Below are 21358 nucleotides of genomic sequence, written 5' to 3'. Positions count from 1 at the left end.
CTAAGTATTTTCGTTCTGTTAGGGTGGTGCATGTTGACGTTTTTCAGTCAGTATCACGGAAAACCGTGGTCTAAACTATATCCTAATTAGGACTTTGTTTCACTAAAGTGGCTGATCCTAACGGGATGTATAACCGGAACATTTGAATAATTGTTCCTCTAATATTCATGACTTTAAAATACTAACTAGTTTCTTGTTTCATAACAGAGTGAATAGCTTCTACTCAAAATACGTTTTACACAATATATTTTGATCTTTAACATTTGAATTTTGAGCCTAAGTGTTCCATCCATAGTTTGACTCCCTATTTTCCAGGAACAACATTAAATCCATTGGCCCTGCTTCTGCCAATCACCGTTGACTTTTAGTTCAATGACAAGTTCCTGGGCGGCACGGTGACACAGTGTATAGCACCGCTGCCTCACAGCACCAGGGACTGGGTTATGTGTGACTGAACATCGATAGGTCACTTGAGAAGAGACCAAATATTCATTATCTTCTAGGAGCAGAAAATTCTTCTCCTCTCTTTCTGAAATGGTAACTTTTTCTCAAAGAACAAAGAACAGAACAGCCCAGGAAACAGGCCCTTCGGCCCAACGAGCCCACGTCACCATTTTAACATTACGAGTCCCCCCTCCACCCATGACCTTTATCTATGCTTATGACATTCCACATTGAGGGAAGACTAATTTAGGGACAATTTGTTACATCAATCAGCCTAAGAGCACATCTTTGGCGTGTGGGAGGAAACCGGAGCACCCGGAGATAACCCACGCAAGCACGGGGAGAATGCGCAAACTCCCACAGACACAGGCCCAAACCCTGAGGTTATGTCGCTGTGTGACATATTTTCCAGCCAATGGAATCAAACTTGGGTTATGAGGAAAGATTGAGTAAATTGGGGCTCTTTTCCCTTGAAAGACGGCGACTGAGCGGGGATCTAGGAGAGGTATATAAGATTATGAAGGGTATAGATAGAGTAAACAGAGGTAAGCTATTTCCTATGATAGAGACACATAGTACGAGGGGCCATGGGCTTAAGATGAGGAGAGAGAGGTATAACACAAATATTAGAGGGAGGTTTTTCACACAGAGGGTAGTGGGGTATGGAATGCACTGCCAAGTAAGGTGGTGGAGGCAAGCATGCTAGAGTTGTTTAAGAGTAACTTAGACAGGCACATGAGTGGTTTGGAGATGGGTGGATATAGGAGATTGTTTTAAATAAGGTTCGTTAGCATTGGGGCGTCCCTGGTAAGGTAAATGGATATAGTATGATAATATTGTTTTTTCTCTTTTCATTCACAGGTTTTAAGTCGGTCCGCCTTGTTGACCAACGAGGGGCATACACGCGATGGGTCATACTTGGGCTGCTCTTGATTGTTCGAGATTGGCCTAGTGCTTCATGTCGTTAGTGTGTGCTTAAACTGGACCAGATGCTGGGCAAGACGACAGCTCAGTGACTATCACTGTTGTGCAGACACATGGATTTGGGCCGGTGTCTGTGGGAGTATGCACATTCTCCCGTGCTTGCGTGGGTGTTCTCCGGGTGCTCTGGTTTCCTCCCACACCCCAAAGATGTGCTGTTAGGCTGATTGGCAGTAATAAATTGCCCCTAAATTAGTTTCCCTCAATGTGGATGGCCATAAAACAATAGATAAGGGTCATGGGTGGGGTGGGGGCGGGGGGGGGGGGGGGGGGGAACTGGTGGTGTTGGGATGGCGGCGCGGGCTCGTTGGGCCGAAGGGCCTGTTTCCCGGGCTGTTTTGCTCTTTAACTCTTTCGGATCTGGCATGTCACCATTCTTCAAAATATTGTTTTTCAACGAGTTGAAGTCTCACTTTTCTGTTCTACAGATAATATAAACATATTTTTTCCCAGACTCTCATCACAGGACAACCCTATTGTTCAAGGGGTCATCACACATTATTAGGAGTTGGGACCAAATGCAGTGTGCCCAAGTACACAGATGGCAGGAAGATGAGTTGAGTGCAAATTGTGCAGAGGACAATGAATACATGCAAAGGATCATAGGTAATTTGAGTGGGCAAGGGCGTGACAGATGGCGTACTATGTTGGTAATTGTGAGATTATCCATTCTGGAAGGAATGCAAGCAAAACCGAATATTTTAAATGGTAAAAAAATGTAACATGCAGCTGTGCAGAGGGACCTGGGTGTCCTTAGGCATCAATCGCACAAAGTTGGGTCGCAGGTGCAGCTGATAACTAAGAAGGCAAATGGAATTTTGAGTTTTATTGCGAGATGGATGGAGTTTAAAAATAGAGAGGTTATGTTGCAGCTGTTTAAGATGGTGATGAGGCCCCAGTTGGAGTATTGTGTACAGTTTTGGCTTCCTTAATTGAGAAAGGACATACTGGCACTGGAGGAAGAACAGAGGAGACTCACTAGGTTGATAGTAGAGTTCAGCAGCTTGGCTTCTAGGGAAAGGCTGTGTAGACCGTGACTATCCTCTTGGAATTCGGAAGGATGAAGGAGATCTTAGAGAAACATATAAGGTCATGATGGGAATAGACACGATTGAAGCAGGGAGGGGGAAACTAGAACTGGGAGGCATGGCTACAAAATAAGGGGGAGCAGATTTAGAACTGAGGTGACGAAGAACTTCCCCAAAGGGTTATGGATCCATGGAATTCCCTGCCCAGTGACACAGTTGAGTCTACCTCATTGAATGTTTCTCTTTAAGGCAAAAATAGATGCAGTAAAGGAATTAAGGGTGATAATGAGCGGATGGGTAAGTGGAGTTCAGTCCATGAAAAGATCAGCCACGATCTTATTGAATGATGGAGCAGGCTTGAGGGGGCCAGTTGGTCTACTCCTGCTCCTAGTTCTTGTGTTCTCAATTTCTAAAGGACATTAACTCTACCGCTTTTTGAGAAAGTATTCCACCCCTAAATTTGGAGTTCAAAAATGGACACATTTCAGGAATGATCGCCTAACATCCTGTACAATTAGAACATAGAACATAGAACATTACAGCGCAGAACAGGCCCTTCGGCCCACGATGTTGCGCCGACCAGTTAAAAAACAATGACCCTCTAACCTAAACCAATCCCCTTCCATCCATAAACCTATCCACGGATCTCTTAAACGCCCCCAAACTAGGCGCATTTACAACTGCAGCAGGCATATTATGATACATATTATATAATATATGATACATATTAGAATCATAGCATCATTAAAAAAAAACTACAGCACAAACAGGCCCTTTGGCCCACAAGGTGCACCAATCATTTCTCTACCTACTAGGCTTACCGATAACCCTCAATCCTATGATGTCCCATGTACTCATCCAGAAGTCTCTTAAAAGACCCTAACAAATCTGTCTCCACCACCACCAATGGCAGCTGATTCCACTCAACCACCACCCTCTGAGTGAAGAACTTACCCCTGACATCTTCTTTGTATGTACTCCCCATCACCATAAACCTGGGTCTTCTTGTGGCAGCCATTTCAGCCCTGTGGAAAAGCCTCTGAGAGTACATCTGATCAATATCTCTTATCATCTTATACACCTCTATCAGGTCCCCTCTTATCCTTCGACTCTCCAAGGAGAAAAGATCGAGCTCTCTCAACCTATCCTCATAAGTCATGCCACCCAATCCAGGCAACATCCTTGTAAATATCCTCTGCACCCTTTCATTGGCTTTCACATCCTTTCTGTAATGAGGCGAGCAGAACTGAGCACAATACTCCAAGTGGGGTTTGACCAGGATCTTCTCCAGCTGCAGCATTATCTCCCGATTCATAAAATCAATTCCTCGATTGATGAAGGCCAGTACACCATACACCTTCTTAACCACATCCTCTATCTGAGAAGCCAATTTGAGAGTCCTATGGACCCGGACCCCAAGATCCTTCTGATCTTCCACACTGCCAAGAGTCTTACCCTTAATATTATATTCATTCATCCCATTACATCTGCCAAAATGTGCCACCACACATTTATCCGGGTTGACGTCCATCTGCCACTTCTCCGCCCAGTTTTGCATCCTATCTATGTCACGGTGTAATTTCTGACATCACTCCACACTGTCCACAACATCTCCGACCTTCGTGTCATCGGCAAACATACCAACCCATCCCTCCACTTCCTTATCCAGGTCATTTATAAATATTATTCAGAAAGGATATACCGGCACTGGGGAAGAGCAGAGGAGATTCTCTAGGTTGATTGCGGAGTTCAGAGGCCTGGCTTATGGGGAGAGGCTGTATAGACTGTGCCTATACTCATTGGAATTCAGAAGGATGAGGGGGATCTTACAGAAACGCATACGATTATGAAGGGAGTAGATATGATAGAAACAGGGAGGTTGTTTCCACTGGCAGGTGAAACTAAAACTAGGAGGGATAGCCTCAACATAAGGGGGAGGGGGTGCAGATTTAGAACTGAGTTGAGGAAGAATTTCTTTATCCAAAGGGTCATGAATCCATGGAACTCCCTAGTGATGCAGTTGTGTCTACCTCATTGAATGTTTCTTTTTAAGGCAAAAATAGATGCAGTAAAGGAATTAAGGGTTATGGTGAGTGGGCGGGTAAGTGGAGCTGAGTCCATGAAAAGATCAGCCATGATCTTATTGAATAATGGAACAGGCCTGAGGGGCCAGGTGGTCTAATCCTGCTCCTAGTTCTTATGTTCTAAATTTCAGAAGGACTTTTAACTATACCGCCTCGACAGCAAGTGTTCCTTCCTTAAATTTGGAGTTCATAATTGGGTACACCATTTCACAAGTGATCACATACCATCCTGTAGATTTCTAACACATATTGAATGTTATTCTTGAATTTCCAATTGCTTCCTGTACCCAGATGCGAATTTGCAGAGTTCCTTCTACAAGTTCACGCAAACATATTCACACTGTCTATTCTTCAAAGGTATATGAATATTTCCCCACACTATACACCATCTCGTAAATTGGCGATTACTCATGTAACCTGCCGCGTGGCAGCAAATCATCTCCTTTCCACACAAAGCATTCACATCTCCCAATGTCAGTAATCTCCACCATCGCCATTCCAGCGTACGTTCTGCTCCAGCAGGACATATCCTAAGATGGCGGTGATGGCGTAGCCAGCCGGGAAAGAGTAGCCCTGGGAATACTCTCTGTTGACTGCTAATCCCATCAGTTCACATTTGATCAAACATAATAAAAGGAAAGCACGAGCTTTTGCCGTGTTTCCCCAACCATATTCTGCTGATAATTGAGCAGTTCTCATGCTTAGGTACAGCGATAACACAGGCAACTATTTGGTAATGTAGAAAATTTCTCAGTTATGTCCTTTACATTATTCACAGGACAAATCCAACTGAGTTCATTATCACCCCATGAATTTACGCTCCATCATCAGTAATTATTGGCATTACTAAGAATAAGAAATTGACATTGCTAGGAAATTTGGTATGTCAGCGAAAACTTCTACCGAAATAGTGGTCCATCTGGTTATGCACCATATAGTTCTATGCCTTGGTAGGTGTAGATGCGATCGGCGCAACTTGTGGGCCGAATGGTCTGCTTGTGCTGTAGTGTTACATGTTCTATGTTCTAAATCATTCTTTCTGGTTGGATCACAGTTTGGTATGGCTCCTGCTCTGCCCAAGTAACTACAAAGTATGAATGAATTCCAGACCATCATTCAAACCAGCCTTGCATCCGTTGACACGTTTTACAATTCCCGCTGCCTCAGCAAAACAGCCAGCATAATTCAGGGACCCCCCCACACCGTGGTCATACTCTATTCTATGTATGGAAAACGCTACAAAATCAGAGGTCACGTACCAACTGACTCAAGCACTACTTCTTTGCTGCTAGCTTCAGGCTTTTGAATGGACTTCCCTGATATTAAGTAGATCACTCTCTATACACTAGCTATGACTGTGACACGACATTCTACACTGTCTCCTTTCCTTCCATTTGTACGGTATGTTTTCCGTGTAGAGCGCGCAAGAAAGTATGTTTTTCAATGTCTACTAATACATGTGAGAATATGAAATGAAATCAAAAGAAATCCGTCGGAATCGATGCATGTCCAGCAATAACCTGGCCACTGGCACTCAGTTTGGGTTCGCCCAGTCTTACTCAAAGATTACTTCATTTTAGCCTTGATGGAAAACATGAACAAAAGATCTGAAAATAGATTTTGGTGCAGATGCTCTTTCAGAGAGCTGGGACAGGTTCTATGGTCTGAATGGCCTCCTCTTGGTCGCAGGGATTTTGTGGTTCTAAACAAACTGCCCCTCACCTTAAATCTATGCCCTCCTGTTCATTCATCCTGCCAACAAGGAAAATCAGCTGGCATAACGGTTAGCATTGCTACCTCACAGCGCAGGAACCTGGGTGCAAAGAACAAAGAACAATGCAGCACGGGAAACAGGGCCTTTCAGCCCAACGAGCCCGCGCCGCCACCTTAACAATGTGCTTTTCCTCCTCCACCCTTCACCCATGTCTACGCTTATGGTAACCCCATTGAAAACCAAATTAAGGGGAGAATAATTTAGGGACAATTTGTTACACCAACCAGCACATCTTTGGGGTGTGGGAGGAAACCGGAGCACCCGGAGGAAACCCGCGCAACCACTGGGAGAATGTGCAAACTCCCACAGATACTGGCCCAAATCCATGTATCTGCACAGCCAACAGCAATAGTCACTGAGCTGTTGTGGTGCCCATCTGCTGGTCCAGTTGTAAGCATACACAAACAACACGAAGTACTAGGCGACTTCAGCAGGCGACGGTGCAGAGGGACCTCGGGGTCCTTGTGCATGAGTCGCAAAAACCCAGCTTGCAGGTGCAGCAGGTGGTCAGGAAGGCGAATGGGATGCTGGCCTTCATCGCGAAGGGGATTGAATATAAAAGTAGGGAGGTCTTGCTGCAGCTGTATAGGGCATTGGTGAGGCCGCAACTGGAGTACTGTGTGCATTTTTGGGCGCCGCACCTGCGCAAAGATATTTTGGCCTTGGAGGGAGTGCAGAGGAGGTTTACTAGGCTGATACCGGAGTTAAGGGGGTTGAGCTATGAGGAGAGGCTGAATAAACTAGGCTTGTACTCGTTAGAGTTTAGAAGAATGAGAGGAGATCTCATTGAGACGTATAAGATGATGAATGGGATGGATAGGATAGAGGTGGAAAGACTCTTCCCGCTCAAAAAAGACAGTAGGACTAGGGGGCACAGCCTCAAGATAAAAGGGGGGCGGTTTAGAACGGAGTTGAGGAGGAACTTCTTCACTCAAAGGGTGGTGAATCTCTGGAATTCTCTGCCCGTTGAAGTGGTGGAGGCGGCCTCGCTAAATATTTTTAAGACGCGGGTTGATGGGTTTTTGATAGGAGAGGGGATTAAGGGTTATGGGGAGAGGGCGGGAAAGTGGAACTGAGCCACGACAGATCAGCCATGATCTTATTGAATGGCGGGGCAGGCTTGAAGGGCTGGATGGCCTACTCCTGCTCCTATTTCTTATGTTCTTATGTTCTTATGACTCTCGAAACATCCAAGGGCAGCCCACGCACGACCCACTGCGTGTATGCCCCTCGTTCGACAACAATTCCCAGCTCGGGTCTGTTTGAAGTCTGCACATTCTCTCCGTGTCTGCGTGGGTTCCGTCCGGCTTTCTCCCAAACTCTGAATGGCATGCTGGTTAGGTGCATTGGCCAGGCTAAAGTTTCCCGCAGTGTATCCGAACAGTCGCCAGAGTGTGGCAATGAGAGGATTTTCACAGTTACTCTATTACAGTGCAATGTGACCCACTTGTAGCACGAGTAAATCCAGTTAAAAAGATTCTTTCCATCTCCTCTTTCTGTGTCCCACGTAATTTTATACAGCTCAATCAAGCCACCCCTCCCCATCCCTTCAGTCTCCATCGCCTCCCTATTCCGATCTATTCCGACCCAAGGTTCTAAATTTGCATATATCTGACTTTATACACGGTATTAGTAAGGAACAGGAATTTGGGGACAGCCAGAGCAATCAGTTCCAAACCGATGCTCACAGGTTGTGAATGAGCTGATATGGGGAACAGAATAGAGTCAATCCTCTTTGCACCTGTTCTTCTCCCTGGAGAAGGAAGACGAGATTCTGATCCTGGTGAATCAGGAATGTCAACTGACCATCATACAGTCGACAGCAAGTGCCACCACTGAGCATGTGTACAGGTGGTCTTAGATAGTAGAGAACAAGTAACCAGGCAACTTCTATTTAAAATAGGTTTGTTTGTCAGTATAAAGGAAGTTTTTCACACAGTTAAGGGTGTGCTGGCTTTCTAGAAGGGCAATGATAAATAAACATTATAACTCTCCCTATATGAACATTGCCAATATTAAGGTAAAAGACATAGATTAACTTAAATACAGCAAATCACGTTTTTTTTTTGTTTTGAGTTTAGAGCCTTGTCTGCTTCTGTGTTCTGTCACCATTTGGCATTTCTGTAAAGAAAAGGCCAATGCATATTCGTAGAAAAGGGCAAAATATCGAGAGTTACATTGCATTGATTTAAGAGGATTTGGCAAAAGAAGCAACAGGAATTAATAAAAATGGCGATCGAGGTGTCTAGGACAGGATCTGTAAATTAGAAAGCTGTAAGCTTAAATGCCAATGTCCAACCATGTTAGATGGTTTGACTATGCTAAATTGTCCCTTGTTGTCTAAAGATGTGCAGGTATGCCGGATTGGTCATGCAAAATTGCCCCGTGGTGGCCAAATATTCACTGAGGTTTCGATGGATTCTCGGAGGCTATTTCCCAGGGCTGAAATGGTCGCTACGAGAGGACACAGGTCTCAGCTGCTGGGGAGTAGGCACAGAGGAGATGTTAGGGGTAAGTTTTTCACTCAGAGGGTGGCGAGTGAGTGGAATAGGCTGCCGTCGGTGGTGGTAGAGGCGAACTCACTGGGGTCTTTTGAAAGACTTCTGGATGAGTATATGGGATCTAATGGCGTAGGAAGTTCCAGATAGTTCTATGGCTTGGAAGGTATAGATGTGGTTGGCGCAACTTGTCGGCCAAAGGCCCTGTTTGTGCTGCAGTGTTCAGTGTTCTATGTTCTATGTTAATATGTGTCGATTGTCTGATTGGCCATGCTAAGTTGTCCCTTAGTGTCCAATGGTGCGCAGGTTACATGGATTGGCCACGCTTAATTGTCCCCAACTACCCAAATATGTGCAGGATGCTGGATGGTCCATGGTAAATTGCACCTTAGTGGATAAACATGTGCAGGTTAATTCGACTGGCCATGTTGATTGTCTGTTAGTGTCAGGGGAATTAGCAGGCTAAATATGTGGTGTCACGGCGATAGCGTCTGGGTGTGTTTGCTGGCGGTGAAGGCTCAATGGGATGAATAGCCTTCCTTCTGCATTATAGGAATTCTATAGTTCCATATGTTCTTATCAGGGCTTTATCAATGGTCAGTTTTCAGCCTCCTGTTTTGTGTGAACCTGACTGAATCTCCTACATTTCAAAAGTAAGTGCACTTGCAAAGACATATCACCGGCCACGATGAACCTGGGGACATCCTATGTTCGGGCCAGGCTCGACATTAAGTTAGGCGACTGTAATCTCTCTAAAACAATGTGGGCCATGCCCTGTTGCAATCCATGCAAAGCATGGAGGCAGTACCAACTGCTCACATGTCAGTGTATCAAAGGATGGCTTTGTTTTTTTTTCCAACACAATTACATAAAAAACACAGAACAGTGTGGTACCATTCGGCCCATCAGCTGTTGCTAATGTTCCAGAGGTACCCCCATTCCTTCTTTGTATCACCCCATCAACATATCCTTCTACTCCTTTCTCCCCTTTGTGTCTATCCAGCTGCCCAGTTAAAATATATCTTCGCCATTCATCTCAACGCGAGGAGGAAAATGGAGCAACTAACGCCATAATCAGAATGATTTTAATTGTGTGATTTTTTTTTCAATCGGCACATTTTAAATTGATTTGATTTGATATATTATTGTCACATGTACTAATATACAGCAAAAAATGGGCCCACCTGGCATTAAATTGGACTTTCTCTACACCCTGGCTATGATTGTGACACTACATTATGCACTCCCTCCTTTCCTTCTCGATGAACGATATGCTTGTCTGTGTAGCGCGCAAGAAATAATTTTCACTGTACATGCGACAATAATAAATTAAACCTATGTACTCTATGCACGGTATGCGTTGTCTGCATAGCGCGCAAGAAATAACAGTAACTGTATCACAATACATGTGACAATAATAAATTAAATCTATGTACTCTATGAACGGTATGCTTTGCCTGCATAGCGCGCAAGAAACGATATTTTTTTCACTGTATCCCAATACAAGTGACAAAAATAAATCAAATTACATCAAATCAACAACACTCCCTATGCACCCGAGTTCCATATTCTCCCCATTCTTCCAAGATACATTTTTGTCCTGAATTCCTGCTTGGCGACAAACTCATCTTGCAATATTTTGGAATCCTCCTTCTGCCTTATTGAACCGTTTCATAATTGCAAATGTTTCGGTGGATTAGCCCTCAATTTTTTTTTCAGAGAAAAAGAGCTCCAACCTCTTCAAGACTCACTGACAGTTGCTCGCTCTCATTCCTGGTATCATTCATTGTGAAATGTTAACTGCACCTTGTCCACTACCTAGGAATCCTTACCAGATTGGAAAGAACCGTGCTCTGCACTCCATATCTGGTGTAGCTGACGTGACTAAGACATTTGAGGCATTTTGGAGAACGTGCCGATTGCTCGCCAGTACCTGGACATGTAGCAAACAGGAAAACCGCAGAGAGCTCTCTACCTCGGTTCTATTTTCAAACCCCTGACGTGTTTTTATTCATGTACACAGAGTACATATTTCACACCTTCCCCACACAGAGAGAACAAGGCCGATTTCTCAGCGAAATTTGGATCTTTGGCTCAGAGTTCACGGTTTTGCTCAAGGACAATGAGTTTCCTGGGTATCTGTGCATTGGTCCATGTCTTCCAGGGTGAGATATCTTCGTTATATTCAGATAGACTGGAGAAGGATTTGGATAGAGTGAAGAGGCAGAAATTGTTTCCAATGGCAGGAGTTTCTGGAGCCAATGGAAAACGGATTGAAGAATCCGGTAATAGTAACAGAGAGGGAAATTAGGGGACTTTTTTTTTGAACCCACCTGAGTTGCTGTGAGCTGGAAGGCTCTGCCTGAAAGGGCGGAGGGAGCAGATCCAACAGGAACTTTCAAAATGGCGGAATTGGATACATATTTAAAGGGGGGAAATTCAGTAATATTAGCGAAATCTTTCAAGGATTCAAATAAACTCGAAGGGCCGAACGGAATCTCGCCCCCCCACCCCCCACACCCCCTTGCTCCAGCTGTGCTATAATGTATGCTTAGCGTGCAAGTTTAACTTAACAATGACTCAAATGTTGCTGAGAAAATGCAACCTCGATTATTAACAATGATTAGAATGGAATTCATCTGATTCCCCATTTTTTCTGACATATGTTGTGTGAATGGGCTACCTTAACAATATTGTCCATTTTGGACAGAAAGTTTTTCAAGTAGAACTTCAGAGTCAGTTATACATTTTTGAACTAACTATAGCGCCAGAAGTCAACGGAGGAGAAGAAGAAACGAAACAAAAATAGAAAGTGCTGGAACTTTCTGGAAGGTTAGCACAGCCGCATCACAGCGCCAGGAATTCGCCTTGGATTCCCGGCTTGGGTCACTCTCTGCAGAGTTTGCACGTTCTCCCCGTGTCTGCTTGGGTTTCCTCGTGGTGCTCCTGTTTCTTCCCAAAGTTTAAAGATGCGCAGGTTAGCTTGAATGGTCACGCTAAATTGCCCCTGTGTAACAGGGGATTAGCAGTGCAACTACGTGGGTTTGCGGGAATAGGGATATGAGGGACTGTGATCGGCGCAGAACTCCATGGACTGAACGGCCTCCTTCTGCACTGGAGGCATTCAATGATTCTGGGATTCTGAGAGCATCGGCGGAGAGGCAATAGAGCTCTGACCGAGAGTCACCCAGACTCGAAACATGGTTCTATTCTCTCTCCACTGACGCTCTCAGAACGAGAATCGTCGAGTCAGTTTGTTCAGTACTCAAGGAGGCCACTTGGCCCATCGAGTCGGCACTGATCACAATTCCCACAACCCCACTGAGATCTTCCAGCATTTTCTGTTTTTTTTTGTTCAGTTTCAGGCATGCGCAATCATTCGCTTTTCTATGAGGAGAGACACGGGATGGGAGGAATAGTTGAGAAATGTAATTTTATTGAAGCTCTCTCTGTGATTAACATCACCCAGTTCCCATGTACCCCCTCCCCAGTGTTTAAACCAGATTGACTGGTGAGTGGACTGGTATTATAGTTATAGTTATAGGTAGTTATAGGACGGATGTCAGGGGTAGGTTCTTTACCCAGAGGGTGGTGAGGGATTGGAATGCCCTGCCTGCTGCAGTTGTAAATGAGCCTAGTTTGGGGGCGTTTAAGAGATCCGTGGATAGGTTTATGGACGAAAAGGGATTGGTTTAGGTTGGTGGGTCATTGTTTTGTAACTGGTAGGCGAAACATCGTGGGCCGAAGGGCCTGTTCTGCGCTGTAATGTTCTATGTTCTATGTATTATATCTTTCGAAAGGGAGGAGGAAAATGGGAAAACTAACACCACAATCAGAGCGATTTTAACGGAGCCTTTTTTTCCTGAATCGGGCATTTTTGTGATTTGATTTGACTTGGTTTATTATTGTCACCTGTATTACTATAGAGTGAAATGTGTAGTTTGTCGCGGTCTACACAGAGAAAGCATACCGTACATAGAGAAGGAAAGGAGAGAGTACAGAATGTTCCATTACCATCATAATTAGAATGTCGAGAAATATCAACTTTGTGTGAGGTAGGTCCATTCAGAAGTCTGATAGTAGCAGGGAAGAAGCTGTTCTTGAGTCGGTCGGTACGTGACCTCAGGCTTTGGTATTTTTTTCCCCGATGGAAGGAGACGGAAGAGGGAATGCCCGAAGTGCGTGGGGTCCTTGATTATGCTGGCTGCTTTTCCCGGAGGCAGCGGGAAGTGTCACTGGATGGAAGATTGGTTTGAGAATTGCTTCCAACTGGCTTTCGGTCGGCTGTCTTCATGGGATGGTCCATAAACTGAGGTGACTGTTGTTCTCTCTCTTTCCCAGTTATAGTGTCTCAGCTAACCGTGTCCCAGTCTCCGCCGGTTCAGACGCTCCCTGAGGGGAGTCCTGCTAAGCTCAGCTGCCGCAACCAGGAGGAAGCTGCTGGCTCTGCCTTCTGGTACAGAAAGAGGGGGAGAAATGACCTGGATGCCATTGACACAGCGTCCCAGAACAGCCCTCCTAAGGCGAAATTTTCCAGTGAGATTTCTGCAGATGGGCGTACTTTTTCACTAATCATTGCGGATTCCCGGATAAATGATTCTGGGACGTATTACTGTGCAATCTCCTATTTCCCGAAAATGGCCCAAATATTCGGCAATGGCTCCAAATTAGTGATTACAGGTAAATCCCATTATTATTCTATTGCAGTGGGTGTCTCAAAGCAATTAAAGTGCCCTCTTCCACCAATGAATGAATGTTCTGTTTCATTTTAGCGGGTTCCCCCTCCATATTTCTCCTCACTCCACCGCTGGATGAGATTCCCGCCATGGAAAGGGTCCCGTTGTTGTGTTTGGCCAGAGGCGTGTCTCCCGATTCCTTTCCCGTCCGCTGGAATGTTTCGGGGCGGGATAACGAGGGGCAGGCCGATTCGGAGACACTGGAGCCGGACGGGACCTACACGGTCAGGAGTTACATCAGCCTTTCGGCGGAAACTTGGAGAAGCGGCGCTCGCTGTACTTGCGCCGTTCAGGTCAACTCCAGTGAACTCATTCTCAGTGAAAGTGTCTCATCTCAGAGAGGTAGCTATTCACAATGACCACTTTTTTCAATTCATTTAATATTAACGGGACAATTTACCAAGAGCAGTCCAAGTCTATAAATTACAAATGTCTCTGCGGGCATCTCCATGGAGGTCTAAATCACCACTGTCCTATCATAGTCCTCCCAGTTTCGTTTTCTACATAAGAACATAAGAAATAGGAGCAGGAGTAGGCCATCTAGCCCCTCGAGCCTGCCCCGCCATTCAATAAGATCATGGCTGATCTGAAGTGGCTCAGTTCCACTTTCCCTCTTTCTCCCCATAACCCTTAATCCCCTTGCCTACCAAAAACCTATCTACCCGCGTCTTAAATCTGATATTTTCTGATATTTTACATCTTCTGTCGAAAACTGTGAATGTTCAAGCAATGAAATACTTTTTTTTTTGAGACGGATAGATTAAACGGTAAGGGAAAGAGCGGGAAAGTGAGGTTTATGGACACGCTTAGCCATGGTGTTATTGGATGGCAGAGGAGACGAGTTAAGCCGAATGAATGAGCTCTTCCTCTCTCCTACTTCTTATCTCTGGCTAAGACACCGTCTGAAGGCCAGGGGCCAATATGTCAGTGTGTAAAATTGAAATATGTGATTAGATCCCCAGTGTCGCACTCTATCACAGCACGGCGTTGAACCATTTATTAAATCCTCCTTCTCTCTCTCTACTTCAATCCCATTCAGTTACACCGGATGTCCTGCAGATGCTTCTGGTTCCTCCCACACTCCAATGATGTATGCGTTAGGTGAATTGGCCGGGCTAAATTGTTCCTCAATGCCCAAAGGTGTGCAGATTAGGTTGATTGGCCGTTTTAAATTGCCCCTTAGTGTCAAAGGATATGTAGGTCATGTGGATCGGCCATGGTTAATTGAATCCAAGTGTCATGAATCCACAGGTTCGTTGGATTGGCCATGCTAAATTGTCTCTTAGTGTTAGAAGATGTCCAGGTTAGGTGGATCAACCATGCTAAGTTGCCTTTAGTGTCCAAGCTGCGCGGGATAGTTGGATTAACTTTGACAAATTGTGAGTTTGAGTCCAAAGATGTGTAGGTTAGGGTGGATTGGCCATGCTAAATTGTCCCTTAGTGCCCAAAGATGTGTAGGTTAGGGTGGATTGGCCGTGCTAAATTGTCCCTTAGTGTCCAAAGATGTGCAGGTTAGGTGGATTGGCCGTGCTAAATTGTCCCTTAGTGTCCAAAGATGTGCAGGTTAGGTGGATTGGCCATGCTAACATGCCCGTTAGTGTTCAAAGATTTGTAAATCAGGTGGATTGGCCACGCTAAATTGTCCCTAAATTGTGTAGGTTAGTTGCTTTGGCCATAGCAGATGGTCCCTTAGTGTCACAGTAAATATTCGGTCATATGCTCTGTCTGAGGCCAGAACTCTCCATTCACCTGACAAAGGGGCAAACCCCGAAATCTTGTGAGTTGACTATCAAGTAAATTGGTTGGACTTTAACGTGGTGTTGTGAGACTTCTAACGGTGTTTACCCCAGTCCAACGCCGGCATCTCCACATCGTAACGTTCTCGGTCAGTCTGTCCGAGCACATTATTAGCATCTGTTTCACTCTCGCTCTACCTTCAGTGATTGATCTCTCTCTCTCTGTCTCTCTCTCTCTCTCTATGTCTCTCCCTCTTCTCTCCCTTTATTTATTCGCTTATCTAGTATTCCCCTGTGTTCTATATGTACAATTTTTGCGCTAGTCACATGGTGCTCCATCTAAGTGTCTACCTATCGCTCTCCAGGGGTATTTATTTTGTTCTCTCCTTTTTGTTCTTCCTCAAAATCTGTATGTTTCCTCAATGGAAATCGAGCAAAGTACTTCGGACAAGTTAACTGTTCTATCAATTCTCTCTGTCTCTCCATCTAAGTTTGGGAGAACTTAAACTGAAAGCCAGTGGGCAGGTTATTGCTGGACATGCATCGATTGGATTGGATTTCATCTGATTTCACTGACTACTGTCAAATGCATCAGTACACATTGGAAAGAATATTTTCTTGTGTGTTATGCAGGGAAAACATAGCGTACGAATGGAAGGAAAGGGAAGAGTGCAGAATGTAGTGTCACAGCCATTGCTAGGGTATAGAGAAAGATCAAAATAATACGGGGGTAGGGGGGTCCATTCAAAAGTCTGACGGTAGCAGTGAAGAAACAGTGTTTGAGTCAGTTGGTAATCACCTCTGAGTAATTTTGAATCATTATTTCTGTCCATATATCTGGGGCACTTTTTTTCACACACAGCGTGTTTAGTGTCTGGAACAAGCTGCCAGAGGTAGTAGTAGAGCTGGGTACAATTTTAAGCATAGATGAGGCTCATGGGTGGAGGGGTGACTCGTAATGTTAAAATGGCGGTGTGGGCTCGTTGGGGTTCCCGGGCCGTTCTTTGGTAAGATCGGTATGGGGGGATATGGGCCAAACACAGGCAAGTGAGACTAGCTTAGTGGTTAATAAAGGGGGTGGGATAGACAAGTTGGTGCGAAGTGTCTGTTTCCATCCTGTCAGACTTGGTGACTCTATGAATCTACTTCGTGCTTTATTTGTTTGTTGTTTAAACTGGGCTCTGTAACATTTTGGTTCTTTCTCTTCCCTGAATTCTTTACACTCTCCCCCTTTCCCTCTGTATGCACTGTTCAAAAAGTGCTCATTCCCCTTGTCATTATCTCTGTCTCTCCCTGTGTGCTGTTGGAAACATTCTTTTTTTTTCAAATCTCTCGATTGGGCAACACGGTGGCACAATTGTTCGCCCTGATGTCTCATAGCGCCAAGAGGCCCGGGTTCAATTCCGGACTCGGGGGGTGGGGAGGGGGAGAGGATGTCTGTGTGGAGTCTGCTCATTCTCCCCGTGTTTGCGTGAGTTTCCTCCCGGCGCACCGGTTTTCTCCCACAGTCCAAAGATGCGCAGGTTAGCTTGATTTGCCCTGTTAAGTTGAACCAAGTGTCAGGGGAATTAGCCGGGTAAATACATGAGGTGACAGGGATGGAGTGGGATTGTTGTCAGTGTCGACTCGATGGCCCGAATGACCTTCTTCTGCACTATGGAATTCTATAGTTATTCTCTAACTGAATCTGTCACTCCCTCCCTTGATCTCTCTGTGTGCCCTGTTCAATAAAAATTCTCAGTCTCTCTGTTAATATCTCTCTCTACCTCGCCTTGCGTTCTGTTCAGTAAGTGCTACTCTATTGCATGATGGGAACGTGTGCAAAAAACCTTTTTGCCATGTTCCGGTCAAAGTAGATTTGACAGTATCCTTAGTTTGTTTAATTATTTCCTCACTTTCGTGGAGTGAAAATTTAATTTTTTTTTGCAGATCATCCGTCCCCATCCATCTGTAATTTACTGTTTTTCGGGGGTTTGTCGGTTGCGGCGCTTCTCCTTCTGGGATTGGTCCTTGTGGTCGGAAGAATGATCTGCAGGAACCGGCAGAGAGGTAGCGATTGTTGGGGTGGGGGCGCTGTTACTCCGCGGCTCTCTCAATCCACCCATTTATCACTGAGTTATTGATAATTCTGAGCGGGTTCGGTGTGAGATGAATCCATTTTAAATTCAGTTTAAATCCCTCTTTCTAACAGGAACCGGGAACAGTGATGAGGAACTGAGAGAATCCAGAGAACAGAAACAGAATAAAGAGGTGAATGGATGGAATTATTGTTGTTGTACCACACAGATTATTTTTTATTAATTATTAATCCACGGTTTAGAATTCACAACCAACACAGAAAATTCTGGAAATTCTCAACAAGCCTGGCGGCATCACGGACAGAGAAAGTTTCGAGGCCGAATGACATTTCTTCAAAGTTAGATTTTTTGTTCAACTTATTCGTGGTACATTTGATTTGAGTTGATTTACTATTGTCACATGTATTGGGATACAGTGCAAAGTATTGTTTTTTTGCGTATGATACGGGCAAAGCATACCATTCATAGAGTACATAGATTTGATTTATTATTGTCACATGTATTGGGATACAGTGAAAAGTATTGTTCCTTGCGCCCTGTATAGACAAAGCATACCGTTCATAGAGTACACAGATTTGATTTATCATTCTCACGTGTACTGGGATACAGTGAAAAGTATTGTTCCTTGCGCCCTATACAGGCACAGCATACAGTTCATAGAGTACATAGATTTGATTTATTATTGCCATGTGTATTGGGATACAGTGAAAAGTGTTGTGTCTTGCGCTGTATACAGAGAAGGCATACCGTTCATAGGGAAGGAAAGGAGCGAGTGGAGAATGCAGTGTTACCATCATGGCTAGGGTGTAGAGAAAGACCAATTTAGTGTGAGGTAGGCCCATTCAAAATTCTGATGGCTGCAAGAAAGAAACTGTTCTCCCTTTGATTGGCACGTGACCCCAGGATTCAGTTTCTTTTTTCCCGATGGAAGTAGGTGGAAGAGAGTAAGTCCAGGATGTGTGGGGTCCTTAATTAGGCTGGCTGCTTTGCCGTGGCAGCAGGAAGTGTCGACAGATTCAGTAGATGGGAGGCTGGTTTGAATGATGGGACTGGGCCTCATTCATGACCCTTTGTAGTTCTTGCGGTTTTGGTCAGAGCGGGAGCCATACCAAGCTTACTCACTTTGGAAGATGTTCTTGCTCTCGAGGGAGTGCAGTCATGGTTTAACAGGCTGATTCCGGAATGGAAGGACTGATGTTTGAGGGGAGATTGACGAGGTTATGATTGTTTTCTCTTGAGTTCAGACAAATGATGGGGGTGGGGGGGGGGGGGGGAGGTGGTGGATTTCAACGACTTATAAAGTTCTAACAGGACTAGACTTGTTATATGCAAGGAGGAGGTTCCCGATGGTGGGGAGAGTCCAGAACCAGGGGTCACAGTCTGAGATTTTAGGTAGACCATCCAGAACGGAGGTGAATAGATATTTCATCACCCAAAGAGTGGTGAGCCTGTGGAATTCATTACCACAGGAAGTTGTTGATGCCAAAACATTGAATGTATCCAAGAGGCAGTTGGATATAGCACTTGGGGGCGAAGGTTAAGAACATAAGAACATAAGAAATAGGGTCAGGAGTAGGCCATCGAGCCCTCCGAGCCTGCCCAGCCATTCAATAAGATCATGGTTGATCTGAAATGGATCAGTTCCACTTTCCCGCTTTCTCCCCATAACCCTTAATTCCCTTGCCTACCAAAAACCTATCTACCCGTGACTTAAATATATTTAGCGAGGTAGCCTCCGCCGCTTCAACAGGCAGAGAATTCCAGAGATTCACCACCCTTTGAGTGTAAAAGTTCCTCCTCAACTCCGTTCGAATCTGTACCCCCGCCCCTTATCGTGAGGCTGTGCCCTCTCGTCCTGCTGTCCTTTCTGAGCGGGAAGAATCTCTCTACCTCTACCCTATCCATCCCCTTCATTCTCTTATACGTCTCTATAAGATCCCCCCTCATCCTTCTAAACTCCAACGAGTACAGACCCAGTGTATTTAGTCTCTCTTCATAGTCTAACCCCGTCATCTCCGGCATCAGCCGAGTGAACCTCCTCTGTACTCCCTCCAAGGCCAAAATGTCTTTGCACAAGTGCGGCGACCAAAACAGCACACAGTACTCCAGCTGCGGCCTCACCTGTGCCCTGTACAGTTGCAGCAAGACCTCCCTGCTTTTATATGAGGAGAAAGCAGGATTAGGCTATAGGGCTGGGCGATCAACTGTGATCGTAATGAATGTCGGAGCAGACTTGAAAGGGCAAATGACATCCCCCTCCTGCTATCTTCTATGTTCTATGTTCTTACTGAACAGAATGGTGCCAGGGAAAAGGGGGACTCAATGGTGTGGATTGCACTAACAGATCTCCTTTCATCCACAGACGCTTTACGCTCGCCTGGCCTTTAACGAGGATCCACAACTTTAACTCCAGAAGAAAGAGAGAGAACTCACCCTGTGTTTTCTGGATGTCGACTATTGTGGAAACATTCCTCTTGTTGCACGGGAAACTCCGAATGTGCAGCCAGTGGCGGATTGGCGGCTCAATATTATGTTGGCCCCAAAGCGGGAGATGAACTTTGTCTTAATGTCCGCCATTTTAAGACGGAATATGGCAATTTCACCTCTCCATGCTTCTAATTCCTCATATAGATTTTACGATTCCATTCTGCATTTCCTACCGTTATTGTGCAAGAGACAATTCAAAATGTATCTTTGCCCTAGTTACCTAAACACTGAAAGAGGTTTTGAATACCAAATGTAAGCCGTGTGATTCCGGTTTCTATAAGGGTTTAGAACAAACATGTTTCCGGTGGATATTCAACGAATTTACAGAGACATTTTTAGGGTGACTGTGTGTGTGTGTTGGACGTGGGATTAAGGGCTGAACAGGCATGTTAGCAACTGGTTTGGGGTTTCGGCTGCATGAATCTGAAATCTGCAGGATTAAATATGTCCCGAGCCTTAATTGGATGCACCCCAGTGTTGGACATTTAATTGAACATTGTTACTTAACCCTGAAGGGACATTATCTGCAATCCATATTCCCGTTTAATAACACGGGGGAGTGGATTTTATAGACTCGATGCTTAGAACCGTCGTCATTTCCAGTCCAGTAAGAGGCCATTCTGCCCGTCAAGCCAATGTCATTTGTCTAACTGACATTTTAGTCTGAAGTCTCAGCTTTTTCCCAAATGCGTTGAGAATTATTCCTCTTTCACCAAACCACCCTTTTAAAGGTGTTTTTTATTTTTCCTTAATTCTCAATAAATGTTCGCACCTTGATGCCGAGCCTAGTGGCATTATCGCTGGACTCATAATTCAGCAAGTTAGCTAATGTGGAGTAGGGTTTGTATCCCACCGCGGCAGATTGTTAAATTTGTATTTTTTTTTATCCCTGCCATTAAGAATCTACTGTTGACCATTGGCGATTGTCGAAAAATAATACCTGGTTCACTCATATTCATCAGAGAATGAAAAATGCCTCCTTAACTGGTCTGGCCAACATGTGACTTCAGAGCCACTGCAATGTGAGTAATTATCAACTGCCTTCCAATGGCAACTCGGAATGGGCAATAAATACTGGCCAACCAACGATGGCCATGCCTCAGGAATGAATAAATAATATCCATATATCTTGAAATGTAACCCATTGGTTTTAACTGCAAGAAGTTTGCTGGCGAACTTTGCAAACATCAATTCTTCAGTCACGTTAGAAGATTAGGCAAAGGAATGAGTAAATTTCGGATCATTTTTCACTGAGGTGATACGAATTATCCCCATGATATTTCTAATATTATAACTGTTGAGAATCTGGAATGTTGCATGGTGATTTTTGGACATATTAGTAATTGCTAGTTTAGAACATAGAACATAGAACACTACAGCACAAACAGGCCCTTCGGCCCACGAGTTGCGCCGATCACATCAACACTTACCAATCCATAGACCTATCTATAACCCCCAATCCCATTAAATCCCATATACTCACCCAGAAGTCTTTTAAAAGACCCCAGCGAG

This window comes from Carcharhinus amblyrhynchos, unplaced genomic scaffold (genome assembly GCF_965287045.1).
Source record: "Carcharhinus amblyrhynchos unplaced genomic scaffold, sCarAmb.v2.hapA scaffold_46, whole genome shotgun sequence".
Taxonomy (NCBI): domain Eukaryota; kingdom Metazoa; phylum Chordata; class Chondrichthyes; order Carcharhiniformes; family Carcharhinidae; genus Carcharhinus; species Carcharhinus amblyrhynchos.
The sequence above is the reverse complement of the archived record's forward strand: the minus strand, read 5'-3'. Positions refer to the sequence as shown.